This window comes from Lepidochelys olivacea (assembly GCF_965140295.1).
Source record: "Lepidochelys olivacea isolate rLepOli2 genome assembly, chromosome: 1".
In the NCBI taxonomy this organism is placed as follows: Eukaryota; Metazoa; Chordata; order Testudines; family Cheloniidae; genus Lepidochelys; species Lepidochelys olivacea.
Window position 1 is genome coordinate 225,642,193 of NC_140411.1, and position 18,559 is coordinate 225,660,751.

The 18,559-nt window shown below is 40.8% G+C and overlaps 1 protein-coding gene across 3 annotated transcripts in view; it reads left to right on the forward strand.

The window, feature by feature from the left end:
- The window catches only part of DUSP16 (dual specificity phosphatase 16), a 98,538-nt gene that overhangs the window by 18,388 nt on the left and 61,591 nt on the right, over positions 1-18,559 (forward strand). The window contains exon 1 of one of the 3 annotated variants that reach the window (XM_084617304.1): positions 4,655-4,734. The exons of the other annotated variants lie outside the window; for them this stretch is intronic. The gene's annotated coding sequence lies outside the window, so the exon portion shown is untranslated. Of the gene's footprint in view, positions 1-4,654; positions 4,735-18,559 lie in introns of those variants that run through there. 3 annotated transcript variants of the gene reach the window in all.

Below are 18,559 nucleotides of genomic sequence, written 5' to 3' on the forward strand. Positions count from 1 at the left end.
CTCTTTGTCTCTAATCTGTGGTGATATTTTATCTCTAGCTCCATGATTTAGATTCCTTCTATAGCCTTTTGTTAGGGACTCTGTCAGATTTTTTTTGGAAAGTCCAAATAAATCCCATCAAATAGTTTTTTTTTTTTTTTAGACACTTGTTGACGTACTCAAAATCTAATATGTTAGAGGGGCATGATTTTCCTTTGCCAAAGCGGTTTCGATTTATCATGTTCTAAATGTTCTATAATTCTGCTTTTAGTTATTTCAGCAAGTTCACTTGGTACTAAAGTAGAGCTCACTGACTTACTTCTCTGGATTACTTTTCGTACATTTGCAAATATAGGTACAACATGTTCTCTCCAATCCTTCTGAAGTACCCGATTTTAAGGAGAGAGTGCATATTTTTCTCAGCTCAGTCACTTCATTTTTTACTTCCCTCATAACTCTTGGCTGTAGATCCTGTGGATACGGTGACTTACTACTAGTTAATCAGGTTTCAGAGTAACAGCCGTGTTAGTCTGTATTCGCAAAAAGAAAGGAGTACTTGTGGCACCTTAGAGACTAACCAATTTGATGAGGCTCTAGTGTAGATCAGGCCTAAAATACAGGAGTTTCTGGTTCCTGCTATTGTGCTCACACCACACCTGTCAGGTTTTACACAAAAAATAAAGCTGGTATGGGAGGGAAAGAAGATGGGTGAAGTGGAACTTACATGGAGGACATACTTCCAAGCTTTAGAAGTAGGCTGGATGATTTAAATTGACTTTAAATAAATTTAAAAAGGTAAAAAAACAACAAACCAACAACAACAACAAAAACCTATACTCCATTTGTGGTGATAGATCACTGTTTTGAAAGGACTTGGAAGATGCCAATAAAAACCCCCCACCTAAACAAAAAACTCCACACACTGCACAAAGCAGGTTCCTTCTCCATTCCCTTTCCCTATAGAGAACCAGACACACAAAAGAATCCCACCCCCCTCCAGAGAAACCACCCCTAAGATTTTACTTAACATTTGCTCATACGGGGCCAGATCTTCAGCTAGTATAAACAGGCAGAGCTCCATTAAAAAAAAAAATATCAAATGACTACATCAATTTACGCCAATTGAGAATCTGTCACCCCTAGCTACTATGACATCCCAGTGTGGAGATGCAGAAACAACGATGACATCATAACTAAATTATTTAGAAGCTTGTGTGTGTATTGGACAGAGTGCCACCTCACACAGGCAGAAGACAGAGACATAAGGAGGACTTGGAAAATTTACGGTACCTTTCTAGCCTGAGGAATAAGCCTACTAAACCCAGGGGAAAAGAAGTTGCTTGTGCTGATCACCCTCTCCCCCACCCCAAAATTCATAACAGTGCAGCTGAAAAGGCTATATGTGGTTTATTCTGTACTATATTCAATTCTATTTAAACAAATGTTTAAAAAAAATACGAGGGACTGTCAGATAACTATTTCAGTGTAGGAAAGGCTCACGGACAAGAGGGGAAACAGACTGAACAGACAGGAGAAACGAACTACAAACATTGCACTGTCAATGCACACAGTAACCACAACCGAAATGGATTTTTCTAAACAGATAGTAATCGTAAGTGTTACTTTGCAACAACTGATGAAAAACCTCAGACTTTTTTTAAAAAAACTGGACATGTCTCTTTAAATAGGGATCCCTGTACAAGAGAAGTGACACAGATTAATCAATAATTCATGCCATGTTACTGCACACACCTAGTTCTGGGCTCTCATTTCCCTATCTGCAAAACCTGTGTGTATGCATGCATGCAAGATTGTCTCCATTTCCTCCTCCTGGGATAGCGATCAGGTTTTGTCAGTGCTCAGCACACCTACCAGGTGACACAAACTGTAGGTTACAACAGCAGTTAAAGATGCTACATGATGGAGGTGAAGTGACATTACAAATGCTACAAAGAAGAGATGGTAGGGAAATAAAGTGTGAAGATTTTCATAGATGAAAGTGTAGGGAAAACCCCAGTCTCTTCCCACCTTGTCTAGTGTGACTGGTAATCCCTGCTTCAGGGGAGGGAAAGAAGGAGTGCATCTGAATGATTTAAAGAACACTGTGTTAACCTGCACAAGAACTAAGAGGTGGTTTCAAATGGTTTGGAATCTTGTTTCATTATGATGTATAAAAGACAGCCTGAAAGGTTGTGGGTTTTCCCCATTAAAAAATTCATGTTTTATCTATCCTGATTTCCTGAAAGATTATGGACATCGTAACAGGCTTATGATGCCACAAATACCAACCAAATACCCCCAGCCAATTAAGAGAAGTGATTTTTACACATACCATTTTAAAAAAAGGGGGGGGGGGTTGCACTATTTAATTCCTATGATTAACAAATAGTTTCTTCAGTTAGGAATGACAGTGCCCTCATGTCATATCTCTGGGGCCTCCAACTGACAGCTTCAGCAAAAAACATACTAATTTTTAGGAGTAAAATGTGGGGGTGGGGGGGAACACACAGACACACAAACTTTCAAACCTTCTATAAATCAAAATGAAGCAAAAAAAAGTGGCACAAATCTGCTCTTCCTTCATTCCCTCCCCCTCCCTTTTCAGGTCACCTTCCAAATTGGCTTCAAAGTCAATATGAATAAGCTGGGAGAGGGGTCACAGTTCACTTTAGTTTCAGGCAAGGTTGGGAAGTGATTACAACCAATTCATTTAATTAAGGCTTTTCTTACAACAGAAAAGCTGTAACATAGGGGGAGTTTAATGCCATTCAAGAATGGTTTAACAAGCTACAAGAGTAAGAAAAATCTGCCATGGGGCTGGTGATTTTTCCACATCTATGCTCAGAATAGAGGCAAGTCTCTACACCTGCCTACTGATCCTCATGCGATTGTTTTGCATATTTTGCTGTTAGTTTACCTCTCCACCACAGTGCACACAGGGCTCAACATACTAACCTAGTAATTATAAACTACCCAATTTCAAAACCATTGTCTCATGACCTGCTTGTAACTTGCCGTATAGTCGGAACCTTACCTAGGGCTCCTGCATGACAGCTTGGTTTGGAATTTTAACACATCTTCATTACAAATGTAGTTAGTTGTGTAATGGGGGCCTTGACTCTTCTTTTTTTAGCAGCATGGACTGTTCAATCTCTTTTCTTTACTCTTTCACCACTGCCAGACTATTCACATCTAGTCACCCTGCAGAAGAATATCCTTTCTAATTAATGGAATGTCAGGGTCTACTAGCTAAAGCAATTTCCATTACAGAGGAAGGCTTCTTGGTAAGGGGTCCCTGATATCAAATGCATTAAACACCACAAATAAAGATGGAGCTATTCTGGTGACGGTGCGGTACAATTCTATTTTGAACGTATGAGGTTGGGAAGAGATTCAGAAGTCAAAAGTGAGGAAATTAAAATCCTTAGTCTCAGCATGGAAGCTACTTAAACAAACCATAAGCGTTACAGAAGGTGTGCATACCACTTATCAAGAAAAGGAAGCAGGAAGGCAAGAGGGGAAAAACATTATGGTTAAATAGCAACATCCAAGGGGTTATTCATGACAAATGAGTATGCCTCGGAAAATGGAAATCCAAACCCAGTGGAGCAAATAGAAAGGAGCATAATTCAACCATGGCAGGTGAAATGGAAGTGTAGGAGACGAAAAAGTTAAAGATATAAAAACACTAGCATGAAATTCTTTAAGTACACAAAGATTAGAGAAACAACAGTTGCACTGGACCACAAAGGAGCAGTTAAGGATAACAACAGTATTTCTGAGAAAGTGTGCGAGTTTTTTGAAACAAGCTTTACCACACAGGACACTGGGAAAATTCTTTCCTGAAAATAGTAGGCCCAAAGTAGGTTAGATGAGGTACTGTTAGACATCAAGGTGTTAAAACAAATTGATTAACTAGTAAAAAGAAAAGGAGTACTTGCGGCACCTTAGAGACTAACCAATTTATTTGAGCATAAGCTTACACTAAGCTTCATCACATTGAAGTGAGCTGTAGCTTCTGAAAGCTTATGCTCTGATAAATTTGTTAGTCTGTAAGGTGCCACAAGTACGCCTTTTCTTTTTAGTAGAGCCTGACTTATACATAAAGTTGCACTGGTTTAACAAAAGGTGTGCTCTGCAGAGCAAGATAAACAGCTACAGGTTTAAACCAGTTGAACAGTGCCCAGGCAGGGATTTGCAACAGTTTAATTAATCCTTTTAAAACCAATTTAAGTTTAAACCTCTGCAACTTCTGTGTGTAGACACACACACACACACACACACACACAAAAGAGTGTGTGTGTGTTGGCTAACAAAATTTTAAGCATCTTTTAGCACCTACTGTAGACCGGATTTAACACCATCTTGTAAAAAACATTCTAGATTTTTTTTTTTTTTTTTTATTTAGGTCAGAAGGGACCATTATGATCATCCAGTCCGACCCCCTGCACAACACATCTTCATTAGATGCTCAGTAGTGTTTAAAACCTTGTTTGTTGTTGTTTGTTGGTTTGTTATATTTTGTAAAGAATAAAGAGAATCCAAACCCTTCAGACACACCTAGTCATGGTAGACACCCCAGTCTAGATTAGATTTTGCTATTGATTCTGACACAGTCTCTGTGCCCTAGAGTAAGTTGCTTACCTTTGGTGTCCAGATGCCGCCTCAGTGAAAAAATGGGACAAGAAATACTTCGCACAGCTACCAAGGGACTGACTGATATTTGGAAAGCTCTGTGAAGATCAACATTTCTAGGTATTTGTTATTGTTAAAAAGTTTCAATCACTGTGTAGTAACTTGCTTTCCTTAGCAGATTTTTCTGATTAACAATGGAAACTGACCATGGTTCAGGGAACTTGGTAAATGAAAACATTCTCCTTGCTGCTTTTTCGCACTTAATGGCTCCTCTTTGCACCTGATTTGCTTTGACTTTGTTACTTTCACTGTGGGTTTTTTCTTTTTTTAAAAGGATTGTGTCTTTTCAGCTTTATGACACTTAAAGGGTCTCTTCCCACTCTCAAAGTGGGAAAACTCCGATTGATTTCAATGCTGTGTGTGAGGTCACACCACACAGAGGATGCCATTTTGAAGAGCACCTTGCCAGCAGGACCTCGTGTGTGTGTGTGTGTGTGTGTGTGTGTGTGTGTGTCTGTGTGAGGTCCTGTCAGCAGGAGCAGGGCACTTTTCAAAAGGGCGTCTTCCATGCATGTGACCAGATAAAATCATGTTCAGTTTTGTCTCGGTACCAGACGAGGAACAAACGATAGAAAAACAGGACTCCTCAGCTTAAATCAGGATGGATGGTCTGCCTACTCCCTTCCTTCAGGTGAAACGGGGACTCTTGTTTCATGACACTATCACTCAGTCACCACCCAGCCCTCCGTAGTCAGTGCAGGCTGGGTCTCTTTCACAACTCCCTCCTAGGTCCTATGGAAAGATAATACAGCCCAAGACTACATAAGCTTTTCTCCACCATGTGGTTCCCTGGAAACTGTGCCGCCAGATGGTAATCCCTGCTATCATGACTCCAATGGATCTGTGCTGGGGGTGGGGGGACAGAGCCTGTGACTTGAGAGACCTGGGTTCAGTTGCCTGCTGTGCCACAGACTTCCACTGTGACCTTGGGCTAGTCACTTAGTCTCTCTGTACTTCAGTTTTCCAAATGTCAAATGGGGATAACAGCACTTCCATACCTCACCAGGGGAGTTGAGGATAAATGCATTAAAGACTGTGAGATGCTCTGATACTGTGGTAAAAGGGGCCAGATATGTACCTTGGAGAATGGAGGGGGTGCTGCAAGTGACCAAAGTTGGTGCAGGGCCTCCATGTATGTTCCTGGTATCCCACAGATCCAGGGCGGGGTGGGGGAGGGAAAGGGAGATCTATCAGGTTAGAAAGAATCTTGTCTACACTCCACCCCTGGCAAAATAGTTTGAGGTAATCACCGCAAGAAAGTCCATGTAAAAAGCACCCACCCTACCACTGCCGCTTTTGAAATGGAAAGACTCCTTTGGGGTTTTTTTTGTTTTTTTGTTACCACTTGGGCCTTGTGTAAACACACAGGTTGTACCACTTTAATTATATGGGTATAGTTAATGCAGTACAAAGCCCACCCTTTAGCGTGAATGTAATTGCAGTGGTGTACTTATGCTTATACTGGTACAGCTTATTCCCCTTCCCATACAGAAATAAACTACATCATTAGAGGCACATGTACGCCAGTATAACTGCATATTATTTAAAAATCAAGCCAGTCAACCCCCCCCCCCCGCCCCGACACAATTATACTGGTACAAAAACTGTGTGTAGACGAGGCCTCCTTCCACTCTGAGGCTTAATTAACACTGCGGAGGGGGGGGGGGGATGTTTTTGTTAAATGCAATGCAACACATGTGCTCCTTCTCAGGCATGGAGACTCACTATATACCTCTCCTGAGGAACCCCTCCACTCTTAAGAAGTTCTCCAGCAAAACCAGGGAAGAACAGACTTGTCATTCCTGATATTTCTAGTTATGTTTTAAAAAATACCCCATCTTGTTTCCCTGTCTTTTGAAGGGGATAAAATAAAGTTTCTAGGCCTAGTTTATATACACACCACACTTTATTATTATTATTATTATTATTTATTACTATTTTTTTTAAAGTTTTTTTTGTATTTTTTTTGTTTTTGTTTTTTGCATATCACTTCTAAAATCAGTGGGACTGAAATTTGTCTTTTAAAATTTGCTGTGTTTTGAAAATCGATTTGAATAAATGTGTGGGGCTGGAAATTTTTTGGAAGTGGGGCTACTAGACTACTATGTTATGAATGGCTATGATGAAAACCCCTAGTATCATAAAACCAATCCTTTCAAAATGGACCTGAGCTAAATATAGCATTAATATTTGGTAGGACTCCCAAAGTGTTAAATAATTGTTCAGATGATTGTGTTTGGGGGGTATAGATATTACTGGCTTTGGCCTCTAAAGCTGATGTTACAAGTTGTTGGTTTTTTAAATGTGTATTTTCTGTATGTTCCTTTTCCATATTATGTGTCTATTAATTTAGCACCTATGAGCCCTAGCCCTGGAACAGGACCCACCACTGTGCTAATTGCTGTAGAAACACAGAACAAAGATGGTTCTTGTTCCAAAAAGCTTATGGTCTTAAGTATGAGATAACAGGGATACCGACAGGGCAGTAGGGGGAAACAATGAGACAGTATTGGTCAGCATGATTAGTAGTGGTCTTTGCATACCAGGAGCCTAACCATTGTCTCGTTTTTGTAGGCCTCGTGGCAAAGGAGGGTTTTAGGTAGAGATTTTGGAGGAGGAGGAGGTAGCCCTGTGGATGGTTGCAAGGAGCTCCTCCAGCATGAGAGAAAGCACAAAGGTGCTCATTTGAAAATGTAATAAGTGAATGATGAAGGCTGACATCACTGGCCGATTTGGAGGCAGGAGCTGATATCTTAATAGTGAATGAAAGATGGTGGGTTGAGTGGGGGTAGGCCAGGAAGAGCATTGAAAGTGAAGACAATCAGCTTACTTTTAATGTGATAAAGAAGGGGACACCAATAAAGGTATGCAAAGTCAGGGGTGATATAATCCAAGTGACAGCTAGGAAAATGATCTTTGCAACTGCATTCTGATGGATATGGATTGTATTTGTCAAGGACAGAGAAAAGATTGTTGCAGTAATTAAAGATGTGAGTTGATGAGAGCCTGGACAAGAGGTTTTTAGATGTGTGGATGGATAGGAAAGGCCATATTGTAGATATCTGATGCAGAAAGAATTGGCAAGATTGACATAGCCTGGCTGTGAGGACCTAGAGGGAGTTTTGAGTTGAGTTGATGTCCAAATTACAAGAAAGCAGGTGGGAAGGGCTATGCAGAGCTGTGGGTCTTCCGTACAGAGATGGTAGCTGAATTTGTGTTTGCGGATGAGATTACCCAGTGGTAAGGTGTACAGGGAGAAAAGAGGGATCAAGGGACAAAGCATTATGGAACCCTCCTCCCCCAACCCCTCCCGTCCCTGAAACTTGGAAGGGGATTGAAAAGGATTCTTCAAAGGACACACAGAAGGAGCAGTTTGAGAAGTAGGAGCAGAATTAAGAGAGGATAGAGTCACAGAAGTCAAAGGAGGACAAGATTTCAAGAAGAGGAGCATGATCATCTGCATCACTTGTGCCTGACAACTTTAGTCAAAGAGGATGATGCACTAGTTCAGATCTTTGGCTAGGAAGAGGTAGCTCAAAACTTTGAGAGACGTTTTCAGTGGACTGTTAGGGGTGAAAACCAGATGGGAGCGTGTCTTGGATGGAACTAGAGATTGGAGAAACAACATGTTCAGTGAGCTTAGAAGTGTAAGGGAAATGGGGCAATAGCTGGAGAGGCAGGTGAGATTTTGAAGATCTGATTTTGAGATGACAGTATGCTTGTACTGTGAGGGGAAAGAGCCAAAGGAAAGTGAGTGTTAAGTCTGAGTGCTGAATGCTAAAGATTAGAAACAGGCCTGACTGCAGATTTAATGACCTCTTTTATACCTAACTGTGACAGAAAACTTTGAGATAATGGTGATGTCATTAGCTAATGAAATAATTCTTTTAGATTGGCCAGTGATCTCAATCTTGTTTTTTCCCTTACCATCTTTAATTGCAAAACAACTGGATGATTAAACATCCAAAAGAAGTGTGGGTTTTTTTTCAATGGTACAGTGACTATTTTCACCACTCTCCATTAGTTAACAAAGGGAAACTTTAGCAAAAGTTGGGAAAACTCCCAACAATTTACATGCATGAACTTCTAAAAGATTTATGTTCAACATCTTTTTTTAAAAAAACATCAACCACAGTTCATGCAGTTAAATCTTGTCTTTCCATCAATCCTTCTTCCAGTCTGTTGTTGCAAAAAGTGAACGTGTCCTTAGCCAAATCCAGTCTTGTGATATCTGGTTGTTACAGAGCCAGCTTTTGAGACAGTCTGATAGCAATGTCACATGGGGCACCAAACCGTAAAGGGCAAATTTACTACCAGGCTCCAAAAAGTAGCTTGTGAGAACTTGCTTCTGTTGCACATGACCTCATCTCTTTTGGGTTGTGTTAATATCATATATTTTTGTGGTGCATAGATTCTGTTTGGGGAGTGGGTTGTTTTTTGTTTTGTAAGACTCTGATAGGATGGCATATCTGTGGGCAGAATTGAGATGAGTTAAGCCGACTTTTCAGACCTTCAGAGGCTTGGTGAATTGAATGAACCTTGGCTCTGAATTTCCTGTCTTTCCGACTGCCCTTTTTTGTTGTTAACTCCGTTTTTGAAAGAGTTACTCAGAATCATACAGGTGCATCTGCAATTCAACATTACCTTAATGAAGCTTTTTGTATGGTACTCTGTGGTCTCATTTGTTTTGCTCTATATTCCTGTCAATTGCAAAAGCTTTGGCTGTTTGTTTAGATTTATAACTGGTAAAAGTGCTAGTCTCTAAAGCAGATCACTTTCTCAAGTACTAAAAACAGACTGCCAAATAATGCAAATGTCATTGAAATTACTAGGGCTTTGGAACTTTAGCATCTCTTATCTTGTATGGCTCAGTTGATACCGTGGTATCTTTAATGTGAGTGCAGAGCAGATGGGTCCTTGGTTGCATAACCACCCATGCACTGAATTGGGCAGGGTTCTTAGTTTAATTACATGATCACATACTACTTTTCCTATCATAATGCATATGCACAAGGGGGCTGAATTAAGGTTGTATGGAGAACCTTAAACTGTGACATGGCCTAACTTCTGAATGCTTGACTTTACAACTGTATTATTTTTTTGATGTAGATCTCTTAAGTAATTCCCAGGAGCAGCAATTGCAGGGAAAGTCCTTGCTCTTGATCTGGATGATGGTACAAATAAATAACTACTGATTTATTAAAAAATCAGCATAGTATAGCTGCCATGGGTCTTCTACCTGCTTGCAGCTCTGTGGGGCATACTCAGACCTATCAATTGCTGGCTCAGGAATATACTTTTTTTTTTTTTTTTAAACATGGGCAAAACATACTTTTCCCCTATCTTGCTGAAGAGCCGTCTCATTTTGTTCTGCATCCACAGCTGCAGGCGGGTTAGCGAGACCTCCCTCTGGATTGAAAAGTGTTTTTTCTCTGAACTTAAAAACAAATCAAAATCTTACATTTCTGATGCAATTTGGCTTTAATTTGGCTGGATGTGTGCCAGACATTCAGCTTGTGGTGTTTGGGTCATTTAATTCTTGGCTTCCAGCAGCATGTGCCCTGGCATGTTGCTTCTCAGTCCCAGTATGGTGGACAAACAAGAAAAGAAGCCTGAAGGGAAAAACCTGCTCTTTCTGCACCTCTTCCCAGGGAAACCAGACAGTGAGCTTTGCTGGAATTGTGGCTGAGGGGAAAATGACTCCCCCTTCCCTCCTGCATATCTTGACCCATTCCACAAATATGTCACCTAGGCTTCCAACCTCTGAGTCGGGGGAGAGCTGAGCTGAGAAGACAACCTCTCATTTCCAAGAGGACCTCATCACCTAGACTTTCCCATCCAAAAGGCATCTGGCATTTATAGGGAGAGACTGGTTCTCCCAGTGTAACACCATTTTTCTTTCCCCACAACCAGCTGACAGTCACTGCTGGGGACAGCAATCTTGGACTTTCTATCCTCTGCAAAATTCCCAGCAGAAAAGCCCAGGAAGATATCTGAATAGATGGAGAGCTGTCTAGCTGATATTTTATTCACTGGATCTTGGCCAACTACTTCCAGGGTACTTATCTCTCCTGTAACAATTTAAAAGGCATACCTTTTTTTTTTTTTTTTTGCTCCCATGTACTTGCCCTTGGAAAATCTGTCTTGCCATTTGGTTTGTTTATACTGTATAATGAAGCCTTGAAACAGAGAAAAACATGAAACATTATTAGTTTGGAAGAGCCAGATTATTGGGTCTTGGTTTCCCTCTATTCTGTATGGCTAGTTTTCATTTCTTTGTATTCCGCTATGGTTGGAGCTGGTCAGTTTTTCAGAAGAAACAAGTATTTGTCAATTCACTTTTGTGTGAGATTTTTTTCAGAGAAAATACCACTCCCCCCCCCCCCCCCCCCCGAGCAGTCCTAGTTATAATGTAGTTTAGCAGGACCACAGTTTTTCATTGACCACTCTACCAATGAAAGAGAGAACTTAAATCTTATCCATGCTGCAGCTGACACTGGTGCTGGAAACAGCCCTGATCAGCCTGGAGTTTTCCGCATATAGTGGGAAGGGATATTTTCCCCTCCAATTGCGTGCTAAGGAACCCATGCTATAGCATTGCACCACAGAGTAGACTATGGTATGGATTTATGACATCGTGTCAGGAAAAACAAACCTGGACTAGCATCACTTCATTACTAGTGTGGACCCTGGACAAGGTGTTTAGTAGACTGTTCTATTGCACTTTCCTTTACACTAGGGATTGGCAACCTTTGGCACATGGACCATCAGGGAAATCCGCCTGCGGGCCGGGACGGTTTGTTTACCTGCAGTGTCCACTGGCCAAAAGTGGTTCGCTGTTCCAGGCCAATGGAGGCCGCGGGAAGCGGTGTGGGCCGAGGAATATGCTGGGCACGGCTTCCTGCAGCCCCCATTGGCCTGGAATGACGAACTGCGGTCAGTGAGAGCTGTGATCGCCCAAAACTGTGGACGCTGCAGGTAAACAAACAAGCCAGGTGCCAAAGGTTGCAGATCCCTGCTTTACACCCTCATGTATGTTTCAGTGTTGGGAGTCTCTGCTTCTTTTGTCATTAGAAATAAATAAATCCGTTTTTGTTAAGACGCCTACAGCAATAGATAATTCCCCCCGCTTCCCTCCAAAAAAAAAAAAAAATTGCTACTTTCTTTGTAACTGGCCAGATACCCAAAGTATTTTTCCGCCTTAGGGCCTGATCCTAAGCCCACTGAGGCCATTGGGAGTCTTTCCATTGACTTCAGTAGGCTTTAGATCAGGCCACCAATGACCAAAGTTTAACTGTTAAATCCGAACTTCACAATATACCTGCAGCCACATAAACCATCCCTTATGCCAGAATCCCCTAAGTACTTTACAAGAACCTGGGCAAGATCTGTGTCTGAAACAATAAAGATAGAAAAACTAAATTTGTTTTTTGGTTTAAAAACATTATATAATCAACTGAGTTTGCCTCTTTTTCTTTTTTTGGGGGGGCCTGTATGCAGAGCGTCTCCAAACTAAGGGCCTAATCCTGTGAGATGCTGTGTGTCTTCAAAACTCATTCAGGATTTTGCTAGATCAGGCCATAAAGGTTAAAAACAACTGGAAGCACCTGCTTCCTAGGTGTTCTAGACTTGCAGTTTAGGTTTAAGTCAATAAAGCACTACCAAAAAACCCCCACCAACCTCTCTGTGCAATATTTGAGAGGAAGCCAGCGTAACTCCCTCGAAACTGAGGTGGCATGCCTGAGTCAGCTTAGTATGAGCTAAGCATCTGGCAGCAGTGTTAAGGTTGAAAGAGGCTCTCAGGAAAGCTATATGCTGCTAAATGTGGCATGTTTGAACAGGAGACTGACATCATTCTGAGTTCATAGTCACCAAAGAACAAAGTATCAGCCATAAATTGAACTGACCTATTTTTAAGTCACTTCTGAAAACTTATTAGTACAGCATGAAGCTTTTGTAAGCTGCTTATTTCCATTCTAGCCTCTTGATTAAGCAACAAGTCATCCATTTCTCAGAGAACTTTCTAGTTTCTTTTTTCATAGGTTTTCTTCCTTGCCATTCTAGCCTCTTGATTAAGCAACAAGTCATCCATTTCTCAGAGAACTTTCTAGTTTCTTTTTTCATAGGTTTTCTTCCTTGATTTTTCCTATTTTGGCCTCATTCTCCAGATGGAAGAAGTGATTAGAATGACCACTTGTGGTATACCTGATATTCCAGGATCAGTCTCTAGGAAGTAGAGACTGGAGGTATAACAAAAGACATATGCAGCTCATACGTGCCTATCAGCTTCTTAGAGTGAAACTAGAAATCTTTTTAAAAAGATGTAAAATATTCCCACCTTTTGTGAAACTCAAGAAAAGTTTGACTGAAATGTAACTGGCTTATCGTAAATACCTTCTGAGCAAGTCAACTAGGCAAATTTTAAAATTGCATTGTCAAAGAAGCTCTTTATCTTCTTAAGGTTTGTAATGATTCCTCTGGAGACTTAACTCTGAAATGTTTCTGTCCTAAATTTTGTTTCCCTTCATCATAAATATACATGTTGATAAATACACATGAATGTTGGCACCGGTATTCTGGGATTTTTCTTTATGAAACTGCTTTTGGGTTTTGTTTGCTTTTGTTTTTTAACTTATAAAAAGTACACTCTTCCCAGGATGTTCAGGTCATGTGTGATCAAGTTAATAAAATGCAAAGGTATACGTGAGGTAGCTTTAGAGAGAGTGAAAAACTTGCCTCTCTCTGGTGGTGAACAACCAATCCTTCCCCCATTTGCTAATTGCCTGCTAAGTTGCTGGGCCTGGCAATTTAGGGTGAGCTTTTCAAAAGTGTTTTGCATTGGCCTTACTCTGCTTCCATGGAAGTTAATGTTTACTTTTTTTTTCTTTCACTATTTTATTTGTTCTTGTAGAAGTAAAACATTGAACTACTAATTATAGCATAGAACTATTATTTATTTGTATTAGCATTGCACCAAGGAGCAGGAGTCAATGGATCAGGACTCCATTGGGCTAGTATGAAGTCCAGTATACTACTTCATTTGTCATTGAGAACAAATGCTCAACAAAATAACAGCTGCTGACCTACAGTTGCTATTAAAAAGGGATCTGTAAAATCATTCATTGTGTAGCTGGAGGAATCTGAGTAAATGTAATTAAATCCAATGTTTTTGTTTTTAAATTCTTTTGTATATATATTTTATAGATGGTGTAGACACTTACAGGCGCACTTCGGACAATGAGTATGTCATGTAAATGAATAATAGCCCACGTTGTTCCCTGCATCTTCAAAGCTCTGTGGCAACATTATTGTGTTATCTGCTGCAAAATTATATAATCCCTGTGGGTAATAGATGCTCTAGAAAACACTACATTTGAAAATATTAAATGCTTCCAAACTGAAAGTGTAGTAAGGGAGCCCGACAGATATTTTGAGGGGGGAAAATTGTACGGTTATGGCATTCTTCTATATGTATCTGTTACTCTATAGAGAGATAGATAGACTTGGCGAAATTCAATTTGTATTTTTTGATTAAATTGAAGGATAATAGCAATGCTTGTTTTAAAGTTTATTTTTTATTAACTTTCACAGTTGTGGGAAAGTATTGGTGGTGGTGGGGGGAAGGGTCAGACAGTAAAAGAGCGTGACAAATGTTTCCTGACAGTAGGTATTAAAATTCAGAAAATTAAAGCTTTATGACAATTTTGTGTTTTAATGGTTAACATCACATGTCAATATACAAAGTGAATATCCATTAAATCAAACTCTAAGTTTCTTTGGTAACAGAAATTTGTAGATAGAGAATGGAAATATTTTGTCTGTGTATGCCCAGTGAAATAAACATTTACTGATTAAAAAAATGTAATCCTTGCAAGCCTATATATATGGTGCCATAGAGAGTTGCAGGTGGGGAACATAAAGCAGAGTCATATGGCTGGAAACAGTAAACCCCTAAAAATTAAATACAAATTCTGTGTTTTAGCATTCTGACTACCTAAGGGACCTGCCCATTGTGCCATGTGCTCTGGCAAGTTAAATACTGTAGTGGCTTTGAGACTACTGCTAAACTTGAACCCTAAATGCAATACCAAGTAAGGTCCTAGCACCTTTCATACAAGCATCTCGAAGCACATTACAATAAGTACATGCTGTGTGCTGTCACAGCCCTCTGTATATCCATTGTACTCACAGATTTTTCTATTACTGATGTCATTCAAATGACAAATTGGAAGTAAATGGCTGATGGGGAACAAGAAGTATCCCTACAAATGATGTGCATGAGGCTAAACTTGCCTGGAAAATGTTTTCAGTTCTGATTTTTCTGAATTATCCTCTCAGAAGTGAGTGAGTGTTGGTGGAAGGGGCAATGGTAGGAGTTTGGCCCCTAATCTTGCATCTGAGGACCCTCATGTAGACGCTCTCCGCATTGCAGCGGTGAAAGTAAAATTGATCTCTTACCGGTACGGGGGTCAACTCCGGCTCCCAGAAGGGACAGGGCAGAAGGGGTGGGGTTGGGGGTCAGCGTCCCGCAGCCATCCCATCCGCGCTGCCCGGCCCGCGCCCCCGGGGGCTCCAGTAGCGATTTAAAGGGCCCAGGGCTCCAGCTGCTGTCGCGGTAGCGGCAATGGTGGCCTGGGCCCTATTAAATTGCCGGCCCCGGGGCAGCTGCTCCTTTACGCCTGCCCCCACCCCAAACCACCAACGGGGGAGGGCAAAAGGAGCAGCATTTTAAGCAGGGTCCAGCTTCATTTCTTTGCTTGATAGGGATGAGCTTAAGCACATGCTTAAGTGCCATTGCTGGACCCAAAAATATCCCTTCAGATCAGAATGGCACATACTGGTAGGGACATCTTGCAGTAGCTGCTCCGTTAACAGAGGGCTTCCCCTGGACTCTCCCTAACACTTCGGCTTTGTCTACACTAGCACTTTTGTCGGTAACATTTTTGTCGTTCAGGGGTGTGAAAAAAAACACACCTCCAACTGACATAAGTTACACTGACAGAAGTGCTGGTGTGCACAGCGCTCTGCCAGCGGGAGACGCTCTCCCGCCATCATAGCTACTGTCGCTCGTTGGGGGTGGTTTAATTCTGCTGGGGGAGAACTCTTTCCCGTTGGCATAGAGTCGGTACGCGAGAGATCATGTGATGGCACAGCTGTGCTGCTGTAAGCTCTCTAGTGTAGATGTAGCCTTCGCCTCCGTTTTAAAAAAAAATTAGAACAATCTTCATTTTGGGGTAGACTTGTGGAGTGTCTTGAACTTTGTTAGCTATTAAATGTAAGTTACATCTTATTGTCAATCTGAAACGTTACTTGTGGTAATAAGATTGCTTTTTCTTTTTTACATATATTTTTGGGTGCCGTTCCTAAGAGCTGACTAGACACGTGCAATACTGTGTTTCCAAACACAAGGAGGAAGAAGCAAGCTATTAAAGCTGACCTACTATTTAAAAAAAAAAAAAAAAATCCCTGTAGCTTTTCTCATGCCCTGGTGTGAATGAGTTGAATGCTCGTTGCCCTCTGAGAATTAGTTCACTTCCTCAAGTGGGTGAATGATCATAGAAATTAACCCACTGTTTACCACAGTGACAATGTTTAATGCATTTTTCAGTTTTTAAATGAGGCCTGCTTCTCTTGTGAAGGTGATACTTTGTTTAGAACTATTCCTGAAAAGTCACCCCTCCCCCCAAAAGTTATTCTATTTTTCTCCCACAATAAAACCACCATTATGCCCTCTAGGCTACTTGGTGAAGAGTTCAGCACCATCCTTCCACTTGCTCCCTGAAGTGGCCACAGAAAAAGATACTTTCTTTTGCTGGATCATTGCTGGGGCTTGCCTCTGATTCACTCTCTCACAAAACATCCATCCATCATTACACTTGCCTACAAGGCTTTTTAAAGAAAGCTAATCACAACTATAAGCTAATCACAACCCTTTTACTATACCTGCGATCCTAATCTTAAAGGGGGCAGGCATTATCTAAATTCTCTGGGGTCATGCTGGATAAGACAGACTAGTGAAAGAGGTGTTGTACTGGATAAAACTGGAAATACTGTACTTAAGTTTTTAATTTAGCATTCTTCCGCAATCCACTGGCTTTTTTGTTTTTAACTTGTTCCCTAGTAAAGATGTTATATAAAATCACCGTTTACACTGGTCTACCCAATTAGGGTGGTTCTTGTGGAGCAGTTGTATGCAATTTGATTGTATTGCTTATATATAAAAACCTTGAATGCATTGTAATTGCCCCCATGTTGTAAATGAGTGTGTGGTCTATGCTGCTAAGACATAGGAGTTACTGAAATATAAAGAGCTCAGAGCTGCAGAGTAGTTGGTAACTCTAGTCTGTATTTGTGCATTTTAGGTCTTTGAATCATATGCTAAAATTTTGAGATGATAAACCACAGTGTTACATTTTTGGAATGTATGTGGCCAGTCTCCACATCCTGTGGGATCGCATAAATGAGACTCTCTTAAGTATTCTATGTAGGGTTTATAACGGGAAAGAGGCAACTACCATCGACCTCCCAATTTGGATATTTGAGGGTAGCTGTAAATCCTTAAATCCGCCCTACATCCTGTAACTTAGGTCTCGAAAGTATTGTCTTTTGAGAGGAGGATTGTGTGGAATCAGGCAGATAAGTCTTACGGCTGGGTCATTCTGCTCCAGCTAAACAGTCTGACCAACTTTATATCAGACCCTTACTAGGCAGAGGATTAAACCTACATGGACCAAGACAAAAGATGACCGAGCTCATTGTTAAGAGGCAGTGCCCCTCTAGCTGCGAGAGGAAGAAAGGGTGCTGGGATTCCTACAAGGGTGCTGTCCCTGAACCATGCTAGAAGGCTTGGTGTCTCACATCAGCTTTTAGTTAGTGACACATTTGAAGCCACACCATTCAACCCTAGTGGCTGCCGAAAGAGAGAGGAGAATTCTGTCTCTTTTTGTTACAAGATTGCAGCACAGTAAAAACTGACCAGCTTGGGAAAGCTTTGAGTAGCAGCAGGGTTGAAAATATCCAAATTTTTGGTGCAAGATACAAGCAGAACATAGTACAGTAGAACCTTGGAGTTATGAACACTTCGGGAATGGAGGTTGTTCGTAACTCTGAAATGTTCATAACTCTTTCAAAAGTTGTTCTTTCAAAAGTTTACAACTGAATGTTGACTTAATACAGCCTTTGAAACTTTACAATGCAGAAGAAAAATTTCCTCTTCTTATTTTTTTTGTCTGTGTTGCTGCTTGATTGTGCATTTCCGGGTCCAAATATGATGTGTGATTGACTGGTCAGTTCATAACTCTGGTGTTTGTAACTCTGACGTTCTATTGTATTAATAATAATTTTAAAAGGCTTGAAGGGTTTTCTTATGTACCATAAATAAGCAAAATAATAAACTTATGTTTTACAAGTCACCTTTATTTACTGTGTATTAACTTTTCTAGTATCAGCAGAAAAATCCCTCCTTGTCCCAATGAACAAAAACTATTAAGTGTGACTAACTGAAGTTTGCATTTTAAACTCAGGGGTGTCTCTCACATTTTGCTTAATTATAATATAGCATCCTCCCCTCCCTCCCCCTCACACCAGGCTCAAGAGGAGAATAAAATGCTTCCGAAAATTACAGGAAATGTCTGTTCCTGCAACAACACTGCCAGGGAATTTCCAAACGCACTTAAGTGTGGTTATGAACGTTGCCGGGGCCCAAGCAGTCTCCAGTCATGAGCAATTCCTATTTTAAACATGTTTTACTGGAAAGAGGTAAAGTGCTTTGAAACTGCTAAGTGTGTCTGTTTGTTTTTTATCTGGTGTTCTGCAGAGTGCATGTTGTCTAGGTGTAGAGTGGTACGCTGGAATTCAAGAGTTCTCTGTTTCATTGTATATGCCT